General features: G+C 44.7%; 1 long non-coding RNA gene across 1 annotated transcript; it reads right to left on the reverse strand.

Annotated features, from left to right (window-relative positions):
- Positions 1–8,150: 8,150 nt before the first annotated feature.
- LOC146058790 (uncharacterized) lies at positions 8,151–15,069 on the reverse strand. The gene is made up of 5 exons (XR_014469957.1): positions 14,870–15,069; positions 13,293–13,381; positions 11,295–11,388; positions 10,260–10,446; positions 8,151–8,226 (listed from the first exon to the last, which is right to left on the reverse strand). It is a non-coding gene; the product is annotated as an uncharacterized LOC146058790 (long non-coding RNA).
- Positions 15,070–22,751: the final 7,682 nt, after the last annotated feature.

Consider the following 22,751-nt stretch of genomic DNA (forward strand, 5'->3'; position numbering starts at 1 on the left):
GTGGTTAACATGCGATGCGACGTGATCACATTACATGGTACCCGAAGTAAAATCGGGTTCGGGTGGTGATCTCGTCGCGTCGCATCGCATGCCATTTGGTTAACACACGATGCGACGCGATGCGAAATCGGGTTCGGGTGGTGATCTCGTCGCGTCGCATCGCATGCCATTTGGTTAACATACGATGCCACGCGATGCGATGCGATGCGTATACGACCAAAAATCGGGCGCCCGGATAACTCACAAGTACCAGTTATATTTTTAACGATTACATTCATGTTATTTTATGAAAAAAAAAAAATTAAGATAATATACATCCCTCCAGCCAAACCCCACTTCTAAGTGCCTAAAACAAGATAGACCCAGAAATGGACACACTTTAAAAATCTGGTTAATGACTACAGGAGCCTCTATATAAACAGACTGAGGCTTTCAAAAAATGAGAAACAGTGCATATTGCACATCCAACGATCCAGCGACGCTGTCAGACCTTACGGCGTGACCCTTCTTTGGGCACATAAGTGCTACTCCTGGATGTCATCAAGCAGTAACTTACTGCCACAGTACTGATTATTGAGTTGCTCATCCCCCTTCATCCTACAAGGCCTTGGATCCGCGGAGTCCCAAATCAAAATCACTTTTACACCTCTGCAAGTGACTCGCGACTCTATCACTTCCAGCACTCGACCAGGTCAGGATTTGACCTCACAGTAAATCCTGAAAGATTTTTATCAAGCAATCCCAAAAATGTCATGATTATACAGTACATGATTACATATATACACAGTATTATGCCCGCTATATACAGTTATTATTCCCGTTATATACAGTTATATTTTTAACAATTACATTCATTATTATACAGTACATGATTATACATAGAATTATGCCCGCTATATACAGTTATTATTCCCATTATATACACTTATATTTTTAACAATTACATTCATTATTATACAGTACATGATTATACATAGTATTATGCCCGCTATATACAGTTATTATTCCCGTTATATACAGTTATATTTTTAACAATTACATTCATTATTATACAGTACATGATTATACATAGTATTATATCCGCTATATACAGTTATTATTCCCGTTATATACAGTTATATTTTTAACAATTACATTCATTATTATACAGTACATGATTATACATAGTATTATGCAAGCTATATACAGTTATTATTCCCGATATACAGTTATATTTTTAACGATTACATTCATGTTATTTTATGACAAAACAAATATATGCGATAATTATAGCAAAGGACAGCTCTTGCTTTAAAAACTGTCCTTTGCGGTGAGAGTCGCCAGGTCACAGCAGGTCCCGGCGGCTCTTCCCTCCCTCCCACAACCAGCGCTGCTGCGCCGGGCTCTCCTCCTCCCTGCACCCGGAAGAGGATCAGTGGAGGTCGCAGGTCCCAGGCAGCACAGCTCTGTGCTGCCCGGACTCAGGTGAGGGGTCCGTGCTGGGCGGCGGGGGTCCGTGCGGGGCGGCAGTGGGTTCGCTTTAGAAGCCCAATGGCTTCTATGGGGCCTCGCCAGATTTTTCTGGCGATGCCACCCGCCGCGTTAACCCAGCGGGGGATGCTTAGAGTATCCCGAAATGCGGTAAAAACCCATATAACAGGGTTTTTACCGCATTTTCACCTTAGACAATCTCCCCCTGAGGCTTTCAAAAAATTAGAAACAGTGCATATTACGCATCCAACGATCCAGCGATGCTGGCAGACCTCACGGTATGATTCTTCTTCGGGCAGGTAAGTGCTACTCCTGGATGTCATCAAGCAGTCACTTCCTGCCACAGTACTGATTATTGATTTGCTCATCCCACTTCTTCTTCTTGGATCCGCGGTGTCCCAAATCAAAATCTCTTTTACACCTATGCAAGTGACTCGCGACTTTATCACCTCCAGCACTCGACCAGGTCACGATTTGACCTCACAGTAAATCCTGAAAGATTTTTACCAAGCAATCCCCAAAAATGTCATGATAATACAGTACATGATTATACACAGTGTTATGCCCGTTATATACAGTTATTATGCCCATTATATACAGTTATATTGTTAACGATTACATTCATGTTATTTTATGACAAAAAAAAAAAATTAAGATAATATACATCCCTCCAGCCAAACCCCACTTCTAAGTGCCTAAAACAAGATAGACCCAGAAATGGACACACTTTAAAAATCTGGTTAATGACTACAGGAGCTTCTATATAAACAGACTGAGGCTTTCAAAAAATGAGAAACAGTGCATATTGCCCATCCAACGATCCAGCGACGCTGGCAGACCTTACGGCGTGACCCTTCTTCGGGCACATAAGTGCTACTCCTGGATGTCATCAAGTAGTAACTTACTGCCACAGTACTGATTATTGAGTTGCTCATCCCCGTTCATCCTACCAGGCCTTGGATCCGCGGAGTCCCAAATCAAAATCACTTTTACACCTCTGCAAGTGACTCGCGACTCTATCACTTCCAGCACTCGACCAGGTCACGATTTGACCTCACAGTAAATCCTGAAAGATTTTTATCAAGCAATCCCAAAAATGTCATTATTATACAGTACATGATTACATGTATACACAGTATTATGCCCTCTATATACAGTTATTATTCCCGTTATATACAGTTATATTTTTAACAATTACATTCATTATTATAGAGTACATGATTATACATAGTATTATGCCCGCTATATACAGTTATTATTCCCGATATACAGTTATATTTTTACAATCATGTTATTTTATGACAAAACAAATATATGCGATAATTATAGCAAAGGACAGCTCTTGCTTTAAGAGCTGTCCTTTGCGGTGAGAGTCGCCGGGTCACAGCAGGTCCCGGCGGCTCTCCCCTCCCTCCCACACCCGGCGCTGCTGTGCCGGGCTCTCCTCCCCCCTGCACCCGGAAGAGGATCAGTGCAGGGAGGAGGTCACAGGTCCAGGCAACACAGCTCTGTGCTGCCCGGACACAGGTGAGGGGGCAATGCAGGGCGGCGGGGTTCCGTGCTGGGCGGCGGTGGTCCGTGCGGGGCGGCAGTGGGTTCGCGTTAGAAGCCCATTGGCTTCTATGGGGCATCGCCAGATTTTTCTGGCGATGCCACCCGCCGCGGTAACCCAGCGGGGGATGCTTAGAGCATCCCGAAATGCGGTAAAAACCTAGATAACGGGGGTTTTACCGCATTTTCACCTTAGACAATCTCCCCCTGAGGCTTTCAAAAAATGAGAAACAGTGCATATTACGCATCCAACAATCCAGCGACGCTGGCAGACCGCACGGCATGATCCTTCTTCGGGCACATAAGTGCTACTCCTGGATGTCATCAAGCAGTCACTTCCTGCCACAGTACTGATTATTTGATTTGCTCATCCCCCTTCATCCTACCAGTCCTTGGATCCGCGGAGTTCCAAATCAAAATCACTTTTACACCTCTGCAAGTGACTCGCGACTCTATCACCTCCAGCACTCGACCAGGTCAGGATTTGACCTCACAGTAAATCCTGAAAGATATTTATCAAGCAATCCAAAAAAATTTCATGATTATACACAATATTATGCCCATTATATAGAGTTATTATGCCCCTTATATAGTTATAAAATTGTTGCTATGGGAAGTGTTGCTATGTGCAGCTCTGGTGGCATCTGTTTCTGCCTGCCATTTTCAATCCACTTCATATACACAATACATATTCTTATGGAGTATCTCTAGACATCCTCTTCTTCTTTCACAGGCCCCCCCATAAACTTACACCCCATCCTCTTCTTCTTCGATGCCCACCCACGAACTTACACCCCACCCTCTTCTTCTTTGACAGGTCCCCCACGAACTTACACCCCACACACACACACACTGTCACACACCCTCTTTTCTACTAGAAAGGAATCTAGGACGCGAGGGCATAAGTATTAGAAGAAAAAAGATTTCATTCAGCTAGTAGAAAGAATTTCTTTACGGTCAGAACAGTCAAACTCTGGAACTCTCTTCCCAGAGAGGTGGTAACGGCTGGCTCATTAAATGCGTTCAAGGCAAAGTTGGACAAACATTTACTGGAGAAAAACATCCATGGGTACAAATAAGAAATATAATTTGTCTGTAAAATACCAGAACCTACCAAATTAGCAATGGATATCTATACCAGGTTGAACTAGATGGACGCAAGTCTTTTTTCAGCCTTACCTACTATGTAACTATATGTAATGTACAGATTGCTATTTACCCCATTCTTCTTATCCCAGTAATGATTTATGTTTGAGCTCATTTCTCTTACAGTTTTTTCTTGGTATTCCTGTTTGTCCAGAGATATATTTCTCTGGCAGCTGTCTTTTGGCCCCCATCTCTCTCATTACTTTTGAAAATGTTTCTGATTCCCCCTCAGATGTCTTTCCTCCTCAACTCCCACCTCTCTCCTCCACTTTCTTCTTGCTACACCATCTCTCTTCTCCTCCAGCCTTTCATTTCTCTACTACCTCCGCTCACTACTGCTGGGACTGTTTAGAATGTTCAGGTACTAGACATTCCATTTCATTGTGATGTCACAATAGGGGCATGGCCAGAATTGTTGCTATGGGAAGTGTTGCTATGTGCAGCTCTGGTGGCATCTGTTTCTGCCTGCCATTTTCAATCCACTCTATGTACACAATACACATTCTTATGGTGTATCTCTAGACACCCTCTTCTTCTGTGTCAGGCCCCCCCTCCACGAATTTACACCCCACCCTCTTCTTCAACGCGCACCCATGAACTTACACCCCACTCTCTTCTTCTTTGACAGGCCCCCCCAGGAATTTACACCCGACCCTCTTCTTCTTTGACAGGCACAAACTTACACCCCACCCTCTTCTTCTTCGACGCCCACCCACAAACTTAAACCCCACCCTCTTCTTCTTTGACAGGCCACCCAATGAACTTACACCCCACCCTCTTCTTCTTTGGCAGGTCCCCCACGAACTTACACCCTACTCTCTTTTTCTTCGACGCCCACTCACGAACTTACACCCAATCCTCTTCTTCTTTGACGCCCACCCACAAATTTACAACCCACAGCCTGAGGCTTTCAAAAAATGAGGAACAGTGCATATAGCCCATCCAATGATCCAGCGACGCTGGCAGACCTTAAGGTGCCCACAGACACTACAATTGTACTGTGCTATGCGTTTTTGTCTGTACAATGGTTCTATACAATTTTTCTTCCAGCTTGCTATGAGATGTGCACTTGGATGCATGCGATGCGATGTGATGAACCCATGTTTGTAATGTTAAATTTCAGATGTAGTCTAAAAAGTATGTGCAGCACGTACTTTTTTAGACATACAATATCAGCTCCCGGGAACGCGCATCGCATCGCATCGCACAAGCCCATAAACACCATCCAATCATTGTACATAAGATGCAATTTGTGCTTAAAAAGTACAAAACGCATTTGATAATTGTAGCGTCTGTGGGCACCTTTACGGCGTGGTCCTTCTTCGGGCAGGTAAGTAAGTGCTACTCCTGGATGTCATCAAGCAGTCACTTCCTGCCACAATACTGATTAATGATTTGCTCATCCCCATTCATCGTACCAGGCTTTGGATCCACGGAGTCCCAAATCAAAATCACTTTTACACCTCTGCAAGTGACTCGCAACTCCTGCACTAGAACAGGGCAGGATTTGACCTCACAGTATCATGGCAAAGACCTAGGTGCGGTGAATGAATAACTCATTCCACATGGCTGTAAATAAATAAGTTAAGTGTTGCGCAATTCATGTGTTGCTCAATTAAGTGAGTGGAGAGAATTTTGGGAGCTGTTCTACTAATTGTGTGATGACAGTGTATCCACTTGTTGCAGGCATTATATACTACCACTCAGATGATCAACCAATTTTTATCAAGCAATCAAAAAAATGTCATGATTATCCAGTACATGATTATACACAGTATTACGCCCATTATATACAGTCATGTTTGCAATGATTACATTTAAGTTATTTTCTGACAAAACATTAAGATCATAACATACATTGTTAGACATTTTTGTCTGACATCGTATTAGTTTCTTATAAACAAAAATGATATACAGTATGACAATTTAAATTGGAATGTGCCACAATATTGTCACATTTGTAAGCATAATTATTATGCATTGTACGTTGTCAAAGTGTTAAAAAACTATAAAAAAAAGTTCTGCTACATAGTTATACAGTATGTTGTTGACTTAAACTTATTTTTGCATCTATTAAATGGCTTTCTTATGTATTATTTTTATATGCCTTTGTAAGGGTTCAGGTATCGGGTGGCCTAGGCTGTGGCAGCATGACTATTTCGGCAGTCCAAAGACAGACAACGGCGCCCCAATACGGATGATGTATACACAGGCTCCGTCCGTGCCCTAACCCTCTGCCTCTACCCCCTAACCATCCCTTCACTACACCACCCAGTTGTGCCTAAAGCCCCCCATACACGGTCCGTTAATCGGATCCGTTGTGTGCTTAAACAGCACACATCGGATCGGATCGCATCCATAGTGCATGCAGTGTGCATGCACTGCGATCCGATCCTATGTATAGCTAGTACAAAAAGTATGTGCAGCACATACTTTTTGTACCGTACAATGTGATGCGCGGGAGCGCGCATCGCATAGTACAGAACGGAGCCATACACAACGGACCGTGTATGGGCTCCTTAACCCTCATACCCTGATGCCTAAACCTAACTGGCGAGGGGTCGCGCCAATGGGAACACCCAGCATTTCATGGGCATTCCCATAAATGCTGATGTCAGCTGTCCGCCCACTTCACGTACAGGGAGTCCGTATATCTTAGATCTGAAAATTATTTTTTTCTGTGGATGGATATTTATGCTAAACATCCATTTGCATGTGTGCAGGGATATTCGGCATTCGAGGGGGGCAGATGTTCTTGCGGGCAGTGTTTAAAGCATACGCAAAGCTGCGAATTTCGCAGACTTGCGTGTGAACCAGAATGAGGTCCAAAGTGTATACTGCCAGGCTTCATACCAAGCCCAGGTGCATTTGTGTCTGAATTATTTACATAACTGAGATAATCTGCAACAAATTCACATATATTTCCATTTCATGTGTTGTTGATCAAGAAACCCTTCATTATATGAAATCACATTCAATGTGTTTAAACACTATGCAATGGGAGGAGCGGTACATAGCAGCAAAGAAAAATAAGACATACAGTACAGTAGGAAGGGGTGGTGTTGAACAGAGCAGGGGAAGAATTGTTGCTTAATATCTTGCATATTCCGCTTAATATGGCCTGGCTCAGCCGCAAATAGTGGCTAAACCCGAACAAACTAACTAGCGTGTCACAAAAAGTCACAAACGGGTCACTTTTTGCTCACTTCAGGTCACAACCCCCCAATGAGTCATGGAATCTGTGAGTAATTCTATATGTCCAAGCTCCCATTACTAAAGTCTGCTATGTCTAGCAGGCAAGTACACATGGAAAGAAAAACTATTAAGGGCAGCAGCAGACTTGGGCATGATGGTTCGGCTAGAGCAGGGGTGGGCAATAACCGGCCCTCCAGCTGTTGAAGAACTACACATCCAGCATGCCTTGCGTCAGTTTCAGCATGTCCAAATAGCAAAACTAAGGCAAGGCATGCTGGGATGTGTAGTTCATCAACAGCTGGAGGGCCACTTAATAAAGATGATAAAGCGCAGGTGATGGGAGGTAAGAATGAGCACCCAGCATATAGGAGGTTATTCTAATTTGCTTGGTCCCTCGCGTGTTCGCACCGGGGACTGATGTTTTACTACAGCATATGCGCATTTCTGCACATGCGCATACGAACTGCTAGTTTGCCATCCTGTTTGCACCGACCAGTGCGGACGGGGGGCATGGGGCAGGTGGACATGCCCATGGGAACACCCAGCGTTTCATGTGTGTTCCCATGAAAACTTTCGACAGTGACGTGACTGCCGGGGTGGGCAGCTGACAGCACGTGTACGTGTTGCGCGTATGTACAAAATCACCAGCTATTTACCAGCTACCAGTTCCAGCTTGCCCCATTGACCCAGGACATGCTGTGTTATCTAATTCCACAATACCAAAGAGTCAAATAAACTACTACAACAAAAGTTTCATTGGCTAAAAGCCGCCTACTATGAGTTGTATTCTGGCTTGTGTTCTCTGGAGTAGAGCAGGAGAGCGGAGAGCGGAGTTCATCCATGTTGAGCCGCCAAGCTTGCAGGCTATACACAATATATATTATAAATAATCGCAAGTCTAATATTTTAAAGGTCTCTCACTACACTAAAAAAAGAAACCTATTAGAAACTGTTTTATATAAAATATATATTCTATATATTATTCATCATTAGTTTCATTTAATGTAAGGGATTTAATAAATTTGATTTCTGATAAAAACTAGAGATCTAGTTCAAAGAAATAGGGACCTTCATAACATGTGGTTTTATGCAAAGAATGTTTACTGATACTTATCGGAATGACAATAACTTATTGTTATAATTTATATATTTTTTTACCCACAAAAAAGACACAAATATTGTCATGAAGCAGTAAGAGTTTGCTTACCACTTTGTCTATGAGCCGGCTTTTCACGTATTACTTCTATCATACAGTACTAAGCAGTTCATGCTTCATGTAAACTTACCCGGCTCTATGAGGTGGCAACACTAGAATTCTAACATCACCAATATTGTGACATCACCAGTATTGTGACATCACATTGGGTAATCTATAGCTGACATGCATTGAACTGAGTACATTATCTAAAACATATTGAGGTCAATACAAAATACTCAATAAAGTTATATTAAACTAGAAATGGCCCAACACAAGTTACATGACACTTTAGAAAAAAAGTATTTGTACTGTCAATTATCACCACTACTGTATAAGCCAAATGACAGCCATAATGATATAAGTGCAAAGATTTTCATGTTTTCACAAATTATCTCAGGACTTTGAACAAAAAATATTGTTCTCAGTAAAGTTTGGGCTATTTTATGTTCAAACAATGATTACCTTATCTCACTTTTTATTACTGAAAAAGGGCCTAAATAAGAAGAAAAAAAAGTGAAACTCTGAGTTTACAGGGTGCCACTATCTCAGCTTAGATATTTTTTGTGGGAGGTATATCTATACATATAAATATATATACACCAATAGTCTGAGGTTCGTGCCAAACGTATTTGAAACAGAAAATTATGTTTTTGTCATAATTTTTCCTATTTTGAGCCTAAATATTTCTGGTTAGCAACAAAGGGGGAAAAAAACATTCTGGGAACAAGTTAAGGGTGTTATTCAGACTTGACCGCAGCTGTGTGAATTATCAAGGCGTACAATTATCGAGGCCAAACAGTGCCAAAAATCTCAGACTTCTCTATTTGAAAGCACCTCGCAAGTTGAATGACAGGAAGATGCCATTTATGGGTGGTAACCAACGGTTTTCTAGGAGTGACAGGAGAAACGCTGGTGTACTCAAAGGTTTTCAGGGAGGGACTTTAATGTCAGCTCGGGCCTCGATCAACGTGTTTCTATCGCACAGTTGTGGAAGGGTCAGAGTTGTGTACGTTTGCACAGACTTGGAAAACCATTCAATGGTAAGTGAGCTGCGAATGGATTTACAGCTGGACGCCATTCGGCAATATTTTCATAAGCCATTCGCAGACTGGCACTGGCCAGGTTTGGACTCTGTCTCTGTGTTGCGACCATCTGATCGCAGGACTCTGCTAATTTGCCCAGAGGTGATCAGGTCTGAATCAGGCCCTAAGATCTATTCTATATCATATATCAACTACTGTATAAATGTCATGGCCCCTGGAGCAACAGCATCCAATGCCACCACTCCCATTACTGACGTCTGCAGGGTAGGGGCTTTGTGGACTTCAGTGTAGGCAAGTTCAAAAGAAACAAAAAAACATTAGGGAGAGGGTCGTACTGGGACATGGAGGGACCCCAGGGGAAAACGTATGGTAGGGGATCAAAAAAAAATGCAGCTAATGGGACATTGGAACAGGACATTGGAATAAGCACCCAGCATATAGTGCATAAGCAGTTCACCAGCTATTTAGTAGGAATTAGATACAGGGCCGGAGCTACCACTAGGCAGCTTTAGGCAGCTGCCTAGGGCGCTGGCCACTAGAGGGCGCCCCAGTACTGTGATCGTTTAACTTTAGTATTTTACTGGACTTCCTGAGTTTTAGGAGAGTCTGACACTTCCCCCCCCCCCAGCACATTTTGCACATTGGAATGCTGTTACCCGGGCCTGGGAGCAGGTACTGCGTTCTGCGGGTGATTGCTGGGCTCAGTTTCCAGCAGCAGCCGGCAGTTATGATGCTTGCGTCCATGCTCTTCTGCTTCCTGCTTCCTGCTTGCTGCTGCTCTTCACACAGAGATCGTCTGGTAGCTCCGCCCCCTCCAGCACAAGAGCCGATTCCTAAGAGACCCTGCCAGCAGACAGATTATCCAGACATATAGAAAAGGTGACTGGCACATACTTTATGTATTTGAGGGATGGGAGGTGCAGGGATGGTTTTACATGTGAGTTGGGGGAAGTGCAGGGCTGGGGGACGTGTGTTGCAGGGCTGGGGAACATGTGTGTTGGGGGAGGTGCAGGGTTAGGTAATGTGTTTTGGAGGAGGTTCAGGGCAGGAGAACATGTGTGTTGGGTAAAGTGCAGGGCTGGGGTACATGGGTGTTGCAGGGCTGGGGAACATGTGTTTTGGGGGAGGTGCAGGGCTGGAAAACATGTGTTTTGGGGGAGGTGCAGGGCTGGGGAACATGTGTTTTTGGGGAGGTGCAGGGCTGGGGAACATGTGTTTTGGGGGAGGTGCAGGGCTGTGGAACATGTGTTAGGGATGAGGCTGGGTGCATGGCCTGGTTACATGTGAATAAGGGAAAATGCAGCATGCAGGACAGGGGTACAAGTGTGTGAGGGATACTGGAGAACAGGTGTGGGAAGGAAATATATATAATGTATTATAGTCCTGAGTGATCTGGCTCTTCCTTCACAGAAACATATATATACTTTATTCATAACGAATAACGAGTAAGGGGGTAAGGGGGGGGGGCACATAATTAGAAGTTTTGCCTAGGGTGCCAAAACGCCGTGCACCGGCCCTGATTAGATACCATGAATATGCTGAAAGATGCAGTGTAATCTATGGCTCGCCCACTACTATGGAGCCAGAAGCTTCAGCTTGCCATCTGACAGTTCATGCTGTCTCTGTAGTTCTAGAATAATGCACAGCCAAATATACTGGTATAACTAAACGGTCACGGCTGAGTCACCTACCTTGCATAGTATTCAGGCTGGTCTATTCCACATCTGTAGCCTCTTAGTAACAGTGGAGTGGAGCAGAGTTCATCCATATGGGGAGCTTGCAGCTCTGTACAAAATAAATGTTATGCTATCACAAGTCTGATAATTGACATTCCAAAATAAATATTTATTATTATGATATACTGTATCTTTCTAGCTATGTCATTTCTGTAAAAGTCAATGCACTGTATTTAATTGTCTAATCGCACTCTATCGCCTGTCTTTCTTCTTGCGCTGATCATGGTCATTTTGGTCAAGTCTAACTGCATATAAACTAAACCTGACCAATTATTTACATATGGCCTATTCAGTAAGTCATTTTGTGAATGTATGGGGTTTGATTCATTTTATTTCTGATGAAGCATGAAATGCAGGTCATACAGTAGATAAAGGGACCTACTGTATATGCCAGTGGTTCCCAAACTGTGCACTGCGGCTTCCCAGGGTGCCGCGGCGCTGTGACAGGGGTGCCATGGCCAGTGGCTCTAACACGCAACCTGACATCCGCATGTTGTTGTTTTTTCCCCCTGCTATAATTTATATTTTTTTTACCCACAAAAAAAAGATACAAATATTGTCATGAAGCAGTTAGAGATTTCATACCACTTTGTCTATGAGCCGGCTTTTCACGTATTACTTCTTTCATACAGTACTGAGCAGTTCATGCTTCATGTAAACTTACCCGACGCTATGAGGTGGCAACACTAGAATTTTGACATCACCAATATACACAATACATATTCTTATGGTGTATCTCTAGGCACCCTCTTCTTCTTTCACAGGCCCCCCCTCCCCATGAACTTACACCGCACCCTCTTCTTCTTCGATGCCCACCCACGAACTTACACCCCACCCTCTTCTTCTTTGACAGGTCCTCCACAAACTTACACCCCACCGTCTTCTTCTTTGACACCCACCCATGACCTTACACCCCACCCTCTTCTTCTCTGACGCCACCCCACCAATGTACAGATTGCTATTTACCCCATTCTTCTGATCCCAGTAATGATTTATGTTTGAGCTAATTTCTCTTACAGTTTTTTCTAGGTGTTCCTGTTTGTCCTGAGAAATATTTCTCTGGCAGCTGTCTTCTGGCCCCCGTTTCTCTCATTACTTTTGAAAAAGACTCTGATTCCCCCTCAGATGTCTTTCCTCCTCAACTTCCACCTCTCTCCTCTACTTTCTTCTTGCTACACCATCTCTCTTCTCCTCCAGCCTCCCATTTCTCTACTACCTCCGCTCACTACTGCTGGGACTGTTTAGAATGTTCAGGTACTAGACATTCCGTTTCATTGTGATGTCACAATAGGGGTATGGCCAGAATTGTTGCTATGGGAAGTGTTGCTATGTGCAGCTCTCGTGGCATCTGTTTCTTCCTGCCATTTTCAATTCACTCTATGTACACAATACATATTCTTAAGGTGTATCTCTAGACACCCTCTTCTTCTTTGTCAGCCCCCCCCCAAAAAATGAACACCCCACCCTCTTCTTCGACGCACACCCACAAACTTACACCCCACCCTCTTCTTCTTTGACAGCCCCTTCCCCCCCCCCCCCCCCCATGAATTTACACCCCTAGGTCTGCAGGGTAGGGGTTTTGTGGACATCAGTGTAGGCAAGTTCAAATGAAACAAAAAAACATTAGGGAGAGGGTCGTACTGGGACATGGAGGGACCCCAGGGGAAAACGTATGGTAGGGGGATCATACAAAAAATGCAGCTAATGGGACATTGGAACAGGACATTGGAATAAGCACCCAGCATATAGTGCATAAGCAGTTCACCAGCTATTTAGTAGGAATTAGATACCATGAATATGCTGAAAGATGCAGTGTAATCTATGGCTCGCCCACTACTATGGAGCCAGAAGCTTCAGCTTGCCATCTGACAGTACATGCTGTCTCTGTAGTTCTAAAATAATGCACAGCCAAATATACTGGTAAAACTAAGCGGTCACGGCTGAGTCACCTACCTTGCATAGTATTCAGGCTGGTCTATTCCACATCTGTAGCCTCTTAGTAACAGTGGAGCAGAGTTCATCCATATGGGGAGCTTGCAGCTCTGTACAAAATAAATGTTATGCAATCACAAGTCTGATAATTGACATTCCAAAATAAATATTTATTATTATGATATACTGTATCTTTCTAGCTATGTCATTTCTGTAAAAGTCAATGCGCTGTCTTTAATTGTCTAATCGCACTCTATCGCCTGTCTTTCTTCTTGCGCTGATCATGGTCATTATGGTCAAGTCCAACTGCATATAAACTAAACCTGACCAAACATTTACATATGGCCTATTAAGTAAGTCAATTTGTGAATGTATGGGGTTTGATTCATTTTATTTCTGATGAAGCATGAAATGCAGGTCATACAGTAGATAAAGGGACCTACTGTATATACCAGTGGTTCCCAAACTGTGCGCTGCAGCTTCCCAGGGTGCCGCGGCGCTGTGACAGGGGTGCCATGGCCAGTGGCTCTAACACGCAACCTGACATCCGCATGTTGTTGTTTTTTTCCCCCTGCTATAATTTATATTTTTTGTACCCACAAAAAAAAAAGATACAAATATTGTCATGAAGCAGTTAGAGATGGCTTACCACTTTGTCTATGAGCCGGCTTTTCACGTATTGGGGCAGATGTACGAAGCAGCGTTAAGTGCAAAAATGCACTTAACGCTGGTTAACTGGGGGGGATTACGTTTATGTTAATGTATTACTAGCACACCTAACGTGCGCTAGTGACAGCCCGCCGAGTTATGCTCGGCGGGGCTGTCCCCTGCAATCCTCCCCAGGGATTAACGGCTGGGGCGATGTATTAACAGCCTTCAAGGCGTTAATACGCCCCGCTGCTTTGCCAGCTCAGGGCTAGCGTTGTCCTATCCCCCACTGTGGGGACAACGCTAGCCCTGGTTCTGGCTCGGGCTGCGCAGGAGATCTCGCGGTTTTTGCGAGATCTCGCGCATGCCCATTAGAGCCGGACAGGGGGGGGGGGGAAGCGCACTGAGCATGCGCGGGGCGCCGGGGGAGCCGAAAAGGAGAGCCGTTAACACTGGGCATAACGCCTCTCCTTATCGGCTTGGGGGGGGGGGGTTAATACATTAGCAAATAACGGGTGCCTGCTTCTCCTCGTTATGCAGGAGAAGCGGGATCCATTATTAGAGAAGCACTAAGGGGGTTAGTACATCTGCCCCATTACTTCTATCATACAGCACTGAGCAGTTCAGGCTTCATGTAAACTTTCCCGGGCTCTATGAGGTGGCAACACTAGAATTTTGACATCACCAATATACACAATACATATTCTTATGGTGTATCTATAGGCACCCTCTTCTTCTTCAATGCCCACCCACGAACTTACACCCCACCCTCTTCTTCTTTGACAGGTCCCCCATGAAGTTACACCCCACCCTCTTCTTCTTTGACGCCCACCCATGAACTTACACCCCACCCTCTTCTTCTCTGACGCCACCCCACCAATGTACAGATTGCTATTTACCCCATTCTTCTGATCCCAGTAATGATTTATGTTTAAACTAATTTCTCTTACAGTTTTTCCTTGGTGTTCCTGTTTGTCCTGAGAAATATTTCTCTGGCAGCTGTCTTTTGGCCCCCGTTTCTCTCATTACTTTTGAAAATGTCTCTGATTCCCCCTCAGATGTCTTTCCTCCTCAACTTCCACCTCTCTCCTCTACTTTCTTCTTGCTACACCATCTCTCTTCTCCTCCAGCCTCTCATTTCTCTACTACCTCCGCTCACTACTGCTGGGACTGTTTAGAATGTTCAGGTACTAGACATTCCGTTTCATTGTGATGTCACAATAGGGGCATGGCCAGAATTGTTGCTATGGGAAGCGTTGCTATGTGCAGCTCTGGTGGAATCTGTTTCTTCCTGCCATTTTCAATTCACTCTATGTACACAATACATATTCTTAAGGTGTATCTCTAGACACCCTCTTCTTCTTTGTCAGCCCCCCCCCCCCCCCCCCCCCCAAATTTACACCCCACCCTCTTCTTCGACGCACACCCACAAACTTACACCCCACCCTCTTCTTCTTTGAAAGCCCCCCCCCCCCATGAATTTACTCCCCTACGTCTGCAGGGGAGGGGTTTTGTGGACATCAGTGTAGGCAAGTTCAAATGAAACAAAAAAACATTAGGGAGAGGGTCGTATTGGGACATGGAGGGACCCCAGGGGAAAACGTATGGTAGGGGGATCATAAAAAAAATGCAAGTAATGGGACATTGGAACAGGACATTGGAATAAGCACCCAGCATATAGTGCATGAGCAGTTCACCAGCTATTTAGTAGGAATTAGATACCATGAATATGCTGAAAGATGCAGTGTAATCTATGGCTCGCCCACTACTATGGAGCCAGAAGCTTCAGCTTGCCATCTGACAGTTCATGCTGTCTCTGTAGTTCTAGAATAATGCACAGCCAAATATACTGGTATAACTAAACGGTCACGGCTGAGTCACCTACCTTGCATAGTATTCAGGCTGGTCTATTCCACATCTGTAGCCTCTTAGTAGCAGTGGAGCAGAGTTCATCCATATGGGGAGCTTGCAGCTCTGTACAAAATAAATGTTATGCAATCACAAGTCTGATAATTGACATTCCAAAATAAATATTTATTATTATGATATACTGTATCTTTCTAGCTATGTCATTTCTGTAAAAGTCAATGCACTGTATTTAATTGTCTAATCGCACTCTATCGCCTGTCTTTCTTCTTGCGCTGATCATGGTCATTATGGTCAAGTCTAACTGCATATAAACTAAACCTGACCAATTATTTACATATGGCCTATTCAGTAAGTCATTTTGTGAATGTATGGGGTTTGATTCATTTTATTTCTGATGAAGAATGAAATGCAGGTCATACAGTAGATAAAGGGACCTACAGTATATGCCAGTGGTTCCCAAACTGTGCGCTGCAGCTTCCCAGGGTGCCGCGGCTCTGTGACAGGGGTGCCATGGCCAGTGGCTCTAACACGCAACCTGACATCCGCATGTTGTTGTTTTTTTCCCCCTGCTATAATTTATATTTTTTTTACCCACAAAAAAAAAAGATACAAATATTGTCATGAAGCAGTTAGAGATTGCTTACCACTTTGTCTATGAGCCGGCTTTTCACGTATTGGGGCAGATGTACGAAGCAGCGTTAAGTGCAAAAATGCACTTAACGCTGGTTAACTGGGGGGGATTACGTTTATGTTAATGTATTACTAGCACACCTAACGTGCGCTAGTGACAGCCCGCCGAGTTATGCTTGGCGGGGCTGTCCCCTGCAATCCTCCCCAGGGATTAACGGCTGGGGCGATGTATTAACAGCCTTCAAGGCGTTAATACGCCCCGCTGCTTTGCCAGCTCAGGGCTAGCGTTGTCCTATCCCCCACTGTGGGGACAACGCTAGCCCTGGTTCTGGCTCGGGCTGCGCAGGAGATCTCGCGGTTTTTGCGAGATCTCGCGCATGCCCATTAGAGCCGGACAGGGGGGGGGGGGAAGCGCACTGAGCATGCGCGGGGCGCCGGGGGAGCCGAAAAGGAGAGCCGTTAACACTGGGCATAACGCCTCTCCTTATCGGCTTGGGGGGGGGGGGGGGGGGGTTAATACATTAGCAAATAACGGGTGCCTGCTTCTCCTCGTTATGCAGGAGAAGCGGGATCCATTATTAGAGAAGCGCTAAGGGGGTTAGTACATCTGCCCCATTACTTCTATCATACAGCACTGAGCAGTTCAGGCTTCATGTAAACTTTCCCGGGCTCTATGAGGTGGCAAACACTAGAATTTTGACATCACCAATATACACAATACATATTCTTATGGTGTATCTATAGGCACCCTCTTCTTCTTCAATGCCCACCCACGAACTTACACCCCACCCTCTTCTTCTTTGACAGGTCCCCCATGAAGTTACACCCCACCCTCTTCTTCTTTGACGCCCACCCATGAACTTACACCCCACCCTCTTCTTCTCTGACGCCACCCCACCAATGTACAGATTGCTATTTACCCCATTCTTCTGATCCCAGTAATGATTTATGTTTAAACTAATTTCTCTTACAGTTTTTCCTTGGTGTTCCTGTTTGTCCTGAGAAATATTTCTCTGGCAGCTGTCTTTTGGCCCCCGTTTCTCTCATTACTTTTGAAAATGTCTCTGATTCCCCCTCAGATGTCTTTCCTCCTCAACTTCCACCTCTCTCCTCTACTTTCTTCTTGCTACACCATCTCTCTTCTGGTCCAGCCTCTCATTTCTCTACTACCTCCGCTCACTACTGCTGGGACTGTTTAGAATGTTCAGGTACTAGACATTCCGTTTCATTGTGATGTCACAATAGGGGCATGGCCAGAATTGTTGCTATGGGAAGCGTTGCTATGTGCAGCTCTGGTGGAATCTGTTTCTTCCTGCCATTTTCAATTCACTCTATGTACACAATACATATTCTTAAGGTGTATCTCTAGACACCCTCTTCTTCTTTGTCAGCCCCCCCCCCCCCCAAATTTACACCCCACCCTCTTCTTCGACGCACACCCACAAACTTACACCCCACCCTCTTCTTCTTTGAAAGCCCCCCCCCCCCCATGAATTTACTCCCCTACGTCTGCAGGGGAGGGGTTTTGTGGACATCAGTGTAGGCAAGTTCAAATGAAACAAAAAAACATTAGGGAGAGGGTCGTATTGGGACATGGAGGGACCCCAGGGGAAAACGTATGGTAGGGGGATCATAAAAAAAATGCAAGTAATGGGACATTGGAACAGGACATTGGAATAAGCACCCAGCATATAGTGCATGAGCAGTTCACCAGCTATTTAGTAGGAATTAGATACCATGAATATGCTGAAAGATGCAGTGTAATCTATGGCTCGCCCACTACTATGGAGCCAGAAGCTTCAGCTTGCCATCTGACAGTTCATGCTGTCTCTGTAGTTCTAGAATAATGCACAGCCAAATATACTGGTATAACTAAACGGTCACGGCTGAGTCACCTACCTTGCATAGTATTCAGGCTGGTCTATTCCACATCTGTAGCCTCTTAGTAGCAGTGGAGCAGAGTTCATCCATATGGGGAGCTTGCAGCTCTGTACAAAATAAATGTTATGCAATCACAAGTCTGATAATTGACATTCCAAAATAAATATTTATTATTATGATATACTGTATCTTTCTAGCTATGTCATTTCTGTAAAAGTCAATGCACTGTATTTAATTGTCTAATCGCACTCTATCGCCTGTCTTTCTTCTTGCGCTGATCATGGTCATTATGGTCAAGTCTAACTGCATATAAACTAAACCTGACCAATTATTTACATATGGCCTATTCAGTAAGTCATTTTGTGAATGTATGGGGTTTGATTCATTTTATTTCTGATGAAGAATGAAATGCAGGTCATACAGTAGATAAAGGGACCTACTGTATATGCCAGTGGTTCCCTAACTGTGCGCTGCAGCTTCCCAGGGTGCCGCGGCGCTGTGACAGGGGTGCCATGGCCGGTGGCTCTAACACGTAACCTGACATCCGCATGTTGTTGTTTTTTTCCCCCTGCTATAATTTATATTTTTTTTACCCACAAAAAAAAAAGATACAAATATTGGCATAAAGCAGTTAGAGATTGCTTACCACTTTGTCTATGAGCCGGCTTTTCACGTATTACTTCTAACATACAGTACTGAGCAGTTCATGCTTCATGTAAACTTACCCGACGCTATGAGGTGGCAACACTAGAATTTTGACATCACCAATATACACAATACATATTCTTATGGTGTATCTCTAGGCACCCTCTTCTTCTTTCACAGGCCCCCCTAGGAACTTACACCCCACCCTCTTCTTCTTCGATGCCCACCCACGAACTTACACCCCACCCTCTTCTTCTTTGACAGGTCCCCCACGAACTTACACCCCACCCTCTTCTTCTTTGACGCCCACCCATGAACTTACACCCCACCCTCTTCTTCTCTGACAGCACCGCACCAATGTACAGATTGCTATTTACCCCATTCTTCTGATCCCAGTAATGATTTATGTTTGAGCTAAATTCTCTTACAGTTTTTTCTTGGTGTTCCTGTTTGTCCTGAGAAATATTTCTCTGGCAGCTGTCTTTTGGCCACCGTTTCCTCTCATTACTTTTGAAAATGTCTCTGATTCCCCTCAGATGTCTTTCCTCCTCAACTCCCACCTCTCTCCTCTACTTTCTTCTTGCTACACCATCTCTCTTCTCCTCCAGCCTTTCATTTCTCTACTACCTCCGCTCACTACTGCTGGGACTGTTTAGAATGTTCAGGTACTAGACATTCCGTTTCATTGTGATGTCACAATAGGGGCATGGCCAGAATTGTTGCTATGGGAAGTGTTGCTATGTGCAGCTCTGGTGGCATCTGTTTCTTTCTGCCATTTTCAATCCACTCTATGTACACAATACATACTCTTAAGGTGTATCTCTAGGGAATCGGTACATCTGTCAGACCACACTTAGGTCTACAGTCATTAGGTCGACCCCACTAGGTCGACTGGCAGGAAGGTCGACCTGACTTAAGGTCGACATGGGCCAAGGTCGACATGACTTAAGGTCGAATTTGCATAAAGGTCGACATGAGGAAGGTCGACTGGTCATAAGGTCGAAATGGGTTTTTCACTGTTTTTTTACCCGGATGTCGACACAGTCGACATGGACACCGTTGGCAATGAGAATCGGACGTTCGTATTGCTCGCTTCGCTCGCAATGCTTCGAGCACGGTGTCTCGCTTCGCTCGCCACAGCTTTAATAACCTCCTCCACGCCCTAGTGGATGATAGGGCATGAAATACCGCCTGTCGGCACATGTCGGCTCAAAAAACAGTGAAAAACCTATGTCGACCTTATGACCAGTCGACCTTCCTCATGTCTACCTTTATGCAAATTCGACCTTAAGTCATGTCGACCTTGGCCCATGTCGACCTTAAGTTCTAATAGATGACCGCTTCCCATCTCTAGACACCCTCTTCTTCTTTGTCAGCCTTCCCCCCCCCCCCCACACAAATTTACACCCCACCCTTTTCTTTGACGGGCACCCACGAACTTACACCCCACCCTCGTCTTCTTTGACAGCCCCCCCCCCCACGAATTCACACACCTATGTCTGCAGGGGAGGGGTTTTGTGGACATCAGTGTAGGCAAGTTCAAATGAAACAAAAAAACATTAGGGAGAGGGTCGTACTGGGACATGGAGGGACCCCAGGGGAAAACATTTGGTAGGGGATCATAAAAAAAAATGCAGCTAATGGGATATTGGAACAGGACATTGGAATAAGCACCCAGCATATAGTGCATGAGCAGTTCACCAGCTATTTAGTAGGAATTAGATACCATGAATATGCTGAAAGATGCAGTGTAATCTATGGCTCGCCCACTACTATGGAGCCAGAAGCTTCAGCTTGCCATCTGACAGTACATGCTGTCTCTGTAGTTCTAGAATAATGCACATCCAAATATACTGGTAAAACTAAACGGTCACGGCTGAGTCACCTACCTTGCATAGTATTCAGGCTGGTCTATTCCACATCTGTAGTCTCTTAGTAACAGTGGAGTGGAGCAGAGTTCATCCATATGGGGAGCTTGCAGCTCTGTACAAAATAAATGTTATGCAATCACAAGTCTGATAATTGACATTCCAAAATAAATATTTATTATTATGATATACTGTATCTTTCTAGCTATGTCATTTCTGTAAAAGTCAATGCGCTGTCTTTAATTGTCTAATCGCACTCTATCGCCTGTCTTTCTTCTTGTGCTGATCATGGTCATTATGGTCAAGTCTTACTGCATATAATCTAAACCTGACCAAACATTTATATATGGCCTATTCAGTAAGTCATTTTGTGAATGTATGGGGTTTGATTCATTTTATTTCTGATGAAGCATGAAATGCAGGTCATACAGTAGATAAAGGGACCTACAGTATATGCCAGTGGTTCCCAAACTGTGCGCTGCAGCTTCCCAGGGTGTTGCGGCGCTGTGACAGGGGTGCCATGGCCGGTGGCTCTAACACGCACCCTGACATCCGCATGTTGTTGTTTTTTTCTCCCTGTTATAATTTATATTTTTTTTACCCACAAAAAAAAAAAAGATACAAATATTGTCATGAAGCAGTTAGAGATGGCTTACCACTTTGTCTATGAGCCGGCTTTTCACGTATAAGGGCAGATGTACGAAGCAGCGTTAAGTGCAAAAATGCACTTAACGCTGGTTAACTGGGGGGGATTACGTTTATGTTAATGTATTACTAGCACACCTAACAAGCGCTAGTGACAGCCCGCCGAGTTATGCTCGGCGGGGCTGTCCCCTGCAATCCCCCCCAGGGATTAACGGCTGGGGCGATGTATTAACAGCCTTCAAGGCGTTAATTCGCCCCAGCCGCTTCGCCAGCTCAGGGCTAGCGTTGTCCTATCCCCCACTGTGGGGACAACGCTAGCCCTGCTTCTGGCTCGGGCTGCGCAGGAGATCTTGCGGTTTTTGCGAGATCTCGCGCATGCCCATTAGAGCCGGACAGGGGGGGGGGGGAAGCGCACTGAGCATGCGCGGGGCGCCGGGGGAGCCCAAAAGGAGAGCCGTTAACACTGGGCATAACGGCTCTCCTTATAGGCTTGGGGGGGTTAATACATTAGCAAATAAAGGGTGCCTGCTTCTCCTCGTTATGCAGGAGAAGCGGGACCCATTATTTGAGAAGCGCTAAGGGGGATTAGTACATCTGCCCCATTACTTCTATCATACAGTACTGAGCAGTTCATGCTTCATGTAAACTTTCCCGGGCTCTATGAGGTGGCAACACTAGAATTTTGACATCACCAATATACACAATACATATTCTTATGGTGTATCTATAGGCACCCTCTTCTTCTTCGATGCCCACCCACGAACTTACACCCCACCCTCTTCTTCTTTGACAGGTCCCCCACGAACTTACACCCCACCCTCTTCTTCTTTGACGCCCACCCATGAACTTACACCCCACCCTCTTCTTCTCTGACGCCACCCCACCAATGTACAGCTTGCTATTTACCCCATTCTTCTCATCCCAGTAATGATTTATGTTTGAGCTAATTTCTCTTACAGTTTCTTCTTGGTGTTCCTGCCCCCGTTTCTCTCATTACTTTTGAAAATGTCTCTGATTCCCCCTCAGATGTCTTTCCTCCTCAACTTCCACCTCTCTCCTCTACTTTCTTCTTGCTACACCATCTCTCTTCTCCTCCAGCCTCTCATTTCTCTACTACCTCCGCTCTCTACTGCTGGGACTGTTTAGAATGTTCAGGTACTAGACATTCCATTTCATTGTGATGTCACAATAGGGGCATGGCCAGAATTGTTGCTATGGGAAGTGTTGCTATGTGCAGCTCTCGTGGCATCTGTTTCTTCCTGCCATTTTCAATTCACTCTATGTACACAATACA

The sequence above is a fragment of the Crinia signifera genome, chromosome 2, assembly GCF_055691185.1.
Source record: "Crinia signifera chromosome 2, ASM5569118v1, whole genome shotgun sequence".
NCBI lineage: Eukaryota > Metazoa > Chordata > Amphibia > Anura > Myobatrachidae > Crinia > Crinia signifera.